The sequence below is a fragment of the Phalacrocorax carbo genome, chromosome 26 (assembly GCF_963921805.1).
Source record: "Phalacrocorax carbo chromosome 26, bPhaCar2.1, whole genome shotgun sequence".
In the NCBI taxonomy this organism is placed as follows: domain Eukaryota; kingdom Metazoa; phylum Chordata; class Aves; order Suliformes; family Phalacrocoracidae; genus Phalacrocorax; species Phalacrocorax carbo.
Window position 1 is genome coordinate 2512251 of NC_087538.1, and position 6722 is coordinate 2518972.

Here is a 6722-nt window from a genome sequence, read left to right on the forward strand (position 1 = left end):
TTCTGGTATATTTGGCCATGAGGGCAATGAAGGTCAGTTACTGCCCTTCTCTGCTGTCCTTTTGCCATGAGAAAAGACCAAGACCTTGGGCAGATCATACTATAAGGACATGCCCGGCGTGCAAATAAGGCTGCAGATAACTAAGTAGTTTAATCCCCCATCAGAACCCCTTCTCATGGAAGATGACTCTCAGGGTTGTCAGCGCACTCCATTTATTTGCTGCAATTCATCCCTTCCCATGTAACCAACCATAAATAGCTTCTGGTGGGGAAGAAGCAAGCTCCAGGCAGAAGCCAACCCATAGCCTCTTGTGAGTTGTTAGGCAATGCTTGTAACCTCTTAGCCTAGGCCAGTCGGAAAATGCTATGAAATAATAGAATTTCTCGTAGTAAGTTTGCATTTGTTTCTTATGTTGTTGGTACTTTTGTCTTCTGTGCAAAACTTGCAGGTTTCCATCGCAGGAATGCTGTTCTCACCAAAGCAGTCACGATAATGAGTGCCTTTGAGATGCTCGGAGAGAAATGTTCTGCGGTTCCTTCTGAATTACAGCTGTTCCTCAAATAAAAAGCGTTTTCCAATGCACTGAGCTGTGTGGGTGACCCATACGTGAGGCAGAGGGAAAAATGCAGGTGACGGTGCCTGATGTGCCTGTTGGTTCAGGTCACTCACTCCTGGGCCGTGCATCACCCGGCGTGGTTCAAGAGCAGACTCACCCCACAGCAGCCATCGGTGTGGTGTGCCTTGAGTTGAACTTGGTTTAAACCCAGACTAGACCATGAGCTATTAGCGAAAGCCTGATTGCTGGTAGTTTGACGCTGCAATTGTAATGTTAATGGACAGAGAGAGAAGGATGCAGGAGGGAGGTGTGTGACAGGCTCAGGGAAGAGCCCATGAGCGACGATCGGGTATGGTGCGAACAGAGGCTGGGTGCCCGTTGTGCGCCAAGAGCTCTTCAAAGCCCCCCGCACTCGGGAGAACCACAAGCAGTGCCAGGTGGGATTAGCAGAAAGTGGTGCTACATGGAGTAAATGGGTGGCACTGATCACCCAGCGGGCTCGAGTAGGAAACCCCAGTGGCCCAGGAGTCTTGGAAGTGACCATGGGCTGGCCAGAAGGCAAAGACTTTGGAATATCACCAGAGGAGGGGGTGCCACGTGCTGAAGAGGCCCCACTGTATAACAAACTGTTGGAAGATGAAAAGCAATAGGCCCTGTTCATTGTAAGCGCCATGTGCTTACAGTGGTGGATGCAACGACCGGCTGGCTGGAAACATATCCCATCCCCCCCGCCCCTGCCCAGACACCATCCTGGGTCTGGGAAAACAAGTCCTGAGGCGACATGGCACCCCAGAGAGATCTGAGTCAGGCAACGGACTCATTTCCGAAACAACCTCATAGACACCTGGGCCAAAGAGCGCGGCACTGAGTGGGTGTATCACACCCCCTGTCCCGCACCAGCCTCTGGGGAAATGGAGCGGTACGATGGACTGTTAAAAACTACCCTGAGAGCAAGGCGGGGTGGGACATTCAGGCCCTGGGGTGCACATTTGGCAAAAGCCACGTGGTTAGTCAACAGGAGGGGATCTGCCAGGCGAGCTGGCCCTGCCCAGTCAGAAATCCTACATACTGTGGAAGGGGATGGAGCCCCTGTAGCCACGCAAAAAGTACGCTGGGCAACACAGTCTGGGTCCTCCCTGCCTCCGGCAAAGGCAAAGCCATTCGTGGGATTGCTTTTGCTCGAGGACCTGGGTGCACTTGGTGGGTGATGCGGGAGGACGGAGAAGTCCGATGTGTGCCTCAAGGGGGTTTGATTTTGGGCGAAAACAGGCAATGAAGTGAATGGGGCAATGCGAACTGCTATATAATATTGTGTGTCACCTCTGTGTTGTACCCACGATAGCAGAGTACGAGCCTCCCAAGCCATGGAGGACAAACTGCGACACAAGCAGAGTGCAGCAGCGACGGAGCGATGGCTGACTCGGCGGGCAGCAGCCCAGGTGTGGGACCTGGGCACGGCGTGAGCGGTGTGGAATAGGGGGAGGGGGCTGTGCTGGTTTTGGCTGAGAAGGGGTTAATTCTCCTCACCGCGGGGGGCGGCTGCCTTTCCGGCTTCCCGCGCTCTGCCGCGGGGGGGGGGGGGGGCTGGGAGGGGCGGGGCCGCGGTGGGGGCGGCTGACCCCGACTGGCCGGTGGCAGGGTCACTCCATACCACGTGACACCACGACCAGGATATTAAGGGGGGGGGGCGGGGGTGGGGGGGGCAGTGGCGGCTCGGGAGCGGCGCGGCGGCGGGTTGGCGGTGGGTGAGCGGCTGCGGCGCGGGCGGTTTGTTCCGGCGGTTCGTTCCCCCTCTCCCGCCCCCCCCCCGCTTCCCACCCCTTTCCCCCCACCCCACGGAGCTTTGCGCCTCTCGTTGTAACACTCCTACCAGTCTGTCACGATCCACTGTCGGGCTGAACAATTTGGCAGAGGTTAAACCCCCTTGCTTTCCAACCGACCTCAGGTAATTCTGGGAGGTTGGGGGCGGCTGGGCTTAACTTCTGACTGACTCCAACGTGTTGCCGTGGCCAGGTTCCTTCTACATTCTCGGGAACAGAACTAAGACTCAAAACGGCATCAAAGTGCCAAGTCCCTTCATTTGGCCAGCGACGGAGACGCGAGAGAAAAGCAGAGAAAGAGAGAAAAAAGGGAGAAAGGGGGGCGAGAGAAAAGGAGAGCGACACGAGAGTGTTGTAATAGCTACCGCCGCGGGTCTGGGGCGGTCCGTCCCTCCGTGCGGTCTGTCCTCCTGTGCGGTCCCTCCCTCCGTGCGGTCCGTCCTTCCCCACGGTCCGTCCCTCCGTGCGGTCCGTCCTTCCACACGGTCCGTACCTCCGTGCGGTCCCTCCCTCCGCGTGGTCCGTCCTTCCCCGCGGTCCGTCCCTCCGTGCGGTCCCTCCCTCCGTGCGGTCCCTCCCTCCGTGCGGTCCCTCCCTCCGTGCGGTCCGTCCTTCCACACGGTCCGTCCCTCCGCGCGGTCTGTCCTTCCACACGGTCCGTCCCTCCGTGCGGTCCGTCCTTCCGTGCGGTCCGTCCTTCCGTGCGGTCCGTCCTTCCGTGCGGTCCGTCCTTCCCCGCGGTCCGTCCCTCCGTGCGGTCCCTCCCTCCGTGCGGTCCCTCCCTCCGTGCGGTCCCTCCCTCCGTGCGGTCCGTCCTTCCACACGGTCCGTCCCTCCGCGCGGTCTGTCCTTCCACACGGTCCGTCCCTCCGTGCGGTCCGTCCTTCCGTGCGGTCCGTCCTTCCGTGCGGTCCGTCCCTCCGTGCGGTCCGTCCTTCCCCGCGGTCCGTCCCTCCGCACGGTCCGTCCCTCCGTGCGGTCCCTCCCTCCGCGCCGACTGTGAGATTTGATTCTGCGCTTTTGAACAACTGAGGAGACGATAAGCAGTGAGTCACGTGTCTCTCTGATAATGTTTTCCTAGCGTAAGCTTACCTGGGGCTTGGGGCATGATATAATTCGATAGGCTGGAAAAGGAGAAAGAGGACAGTTACCCTTTTTCCTTGTGGTAAAGCTGCACTTGAGCCTGAGCTCTCAAGAAACACTGCTGAGTTTATTTCAGTAAAACTGAAATTGAGGGGTTCTAAGGCAGTGTTGCAAAGCCCTTCAGAATTCAAGGGACACCTGGAATTATAAACGTGAAACGTTCTTTTCTCCAGGTCATAGACGTTAAATAAGTCCATCAATCGCTCTCTGAGAGCTTGCTTGCATCTTTTTCTATATTTCAATATTGCTGGAAATTTTTTCAGTTTTCAAGTCCTTTAATGACGGTTCACGGTTTTTAGTATTTCGTATAAAACCAAGATGTTGCTGCTGACCCCACCTATTGAATAGCTGCGTGTTTTAATTGCCCAAGCCTCTGGCTGAGTATTCATGCCATTGAACGTTACTCACTGAAGGTGTGTGCGTGAGGCGTGAATCCAACCTTCGTACCCAGGTGGCGAATAGGAGTTTCCCCAGGGACGGATCCAGAGCAGGGAATTAAGCTCTCACTCTGCACTGCGCTTTGGAGGAGGAGCGGGTTTGTGCCCCTTCTCCGAGTGGATGGTGAGCTGAGGGGTATTTCGCCCTTAGGGAACCTGAAGTTAAGCCAAAGAATGTCGAGTGAGTTCAAAACCCTGCCCAAGCCTTTGGAACATCCCGGCTCTATTCACTGAGGCAAAGGAGTATTTTAGTTGAGCAACACTTATGCTGGGTAAAATGAGAGGGTGAGAGGCTTTTGCTGCTTCAAATACTCATGGAAATGTCATTTTAAACGTGGTTCTTCAGACGAGATAAGTCTGCACCTCTTTTCTTAGCAGGACAAAAGTTCTGAGCCTGTTCCCAGAGATAGAAAGAGCAGAGGAATTCCGTGGAGTTCCATGGTGGAGGGGAAAGATCCCAACCCAAAGGGTGCCGTGCTGACAAGCAGTGGGAAATACGCGATGCCAGCTCTTCCTGCGTAAGTATGGAATGAATTGGACTGACCGAGCAGTGAACAAGAGAAACCATGCGCAGAAGTGTGAGTGGCAATGCAACCAAACTGGCCAGCGCCTGCAGTTACGGGGGAGGAAGCATTGTCATTGCGGCTTAATCTTAAAATCTGTGATACTGTCTCATGTTGCAGTAGGGTGGTCCCCGTGTTCATGCCCCTGGAAGCTGGTTAAACCTGTGCTGTGCTAAGAACGTGTATTTCTGCAGAGCATTTTGGTGGTGTTTGTAGCGGAGTCGTTCTCTTGGAGAGGTCGTTTTGGTTCTGTTTGATGTGGCAAAGGCTCCTTGCAAAACGTAAGAAATTGCCGCTGGGCTGAGATGTCCCCCCCCTCTGACTTCTATGAACTCCCGTGTGTGGAAGAGACGGAACTTTTCCTGTTGCTGTAAATTAAGAAAACACTCCTGTGTGCTGAGAGGAGCGGCTGTTTTAAACTGCGCTTGGTAGCACTTCTCTTTTGCTGCCATGGATCTCCTTCTGGAGAAGCTGTAACACAGGCTCCTTCCCTTTCTAAAATGTAATCACTCAGAGACGAACTTGGTCGGAGACTAACTTGGTGCTGCGCCCGCAAGTTACATTTGCCGTCTGGAAAAGGAGAGGTGGGATTCATTTCACCTGATTTCTAGCTGTCCAAAAGTTATTTTTCTGGTCTGAGCTAATTTCTTGCTTGATCAAAGGAAAGGGAGAGTTCTGCAGCAGGAAAATTGTTCCCTCCTCCCTCTTCTGGTCTTGTGGCTCTAGAAGAGTAGTTTAATCTGAAGGCCTATGTTTTAGAAGGCGAATGTGGAGTGAGAAGAATTCCACCTGTTCTCTTCCTTTGATAAAATCCAAAGCTTGGAAGAGTTTTCTTTGAGCCATCTTTAAACTTTTCTCTCCCACCAGGCCCTCTCCCCCTCCAGGGAAGCTCCTGTGCGAGGAAAGAAGGAAAAGCCTCCCTTTTTGCCAGAGGAGCCATCGCCCTCTTCTTCCTCCTCATCCTGCTCTGGTGATCCTAGTCCAGATGAGTTGTTGTGTCTCATTTGTGAAGATGCAATGTCCGATGCCGCTGTTAGTGCCTGCTGTGGAAACAGTTCCTGTGACGGATGTAAGTGCAGCTCCCACGGTTGTTACTTCAAAACATCACACCTGATCTTCTGAAAGCAGAAAGAGGAGATCAGGGAATTACTTTGTCACCAGTTCTATTTAAGACTTAAGCAGAGCCTGAACAGGAAAGGACTCTTCTCACTTAAAGGAAAAGAAGGTAGGAAGCTTTTTTCCCTTTTTACTTATGTAGTTAAATCCTCTTGACAGGCGGAAGGAGGAGTTTGAGAAGAGAGCCTAACTGCGCAGGTGATTACAGTATTAGATATCGAACGCGTTTGGTTTGTCCCCAGCCCTTTCCCTCACACAAAATTATAGAGCCATCTCTGGTGCCTTCCTGTGGTCTGCAGCCAACGGGGAGCTGGGCATTTAATCCACACTCCTCTCCATGGGAGAGGTGGTTAAAAACTTCAGAGCTGTGCCGGTTGTAGCTGGGATAGAGTTAATGTCCTTCAGCGTCGCTGGCAGAGTGCTGAGGGCACACTGATGTTTCAGCTGCTGTTAAGTAGCGGCTCCGTGTCGCTAAGTAGCGCCTCTGCTAGTCAGGGGCCTCTCCAGCTTCCCGAGCTCTGCCCGACAGGTATGAGTGGCCGCGCCAGGGACCCCTCTGCCCGCCCAGCTCCATCAGGGGTGATGCCCAGGTGCGAGGGCAGAAGGAGGCCCCGAGCCGTGCGTCAGTCGGCCAGAGTGAGTCGGCCAGCGTCAGTCGGCCAGCATCGCCTGCCCGCACTCAGCTGGCTGGCGTCAGTCAGCGTCAGCGTCTGTTGTCGGGAGTCAGTCAGGACTTAATCCTGTCGGCACCGCTGACCCCCCGTCTGGGGTGTGGGGCTGAGCGCGGTGGTTCAAGTGCCGCCTTAGGCCCGTCAGTCAGGGTGGCTGTGTCAGCCTTGGCTGGCAGCTGTCACCTGCGTTTGGGCACACGGTGCCGTGTCCTGCTCTGCTGAGGGCGGCTCCTCATTCCCTGCCTGCTTCAGCTCGTTTTCCTGCTTCCACGTGCCTGGGCTTTGCTGGTTTAAGGCAGTGAAACGAACTTAATCAGGCTTCCCTTAACTTTGTGTCTTCTGCCTAGTGAGCCGTCGGACAGAGCTTTGGAGGAAGAATGGTGACAAGCCCCTGCTGGTGGGGTGGTGTTTTACTG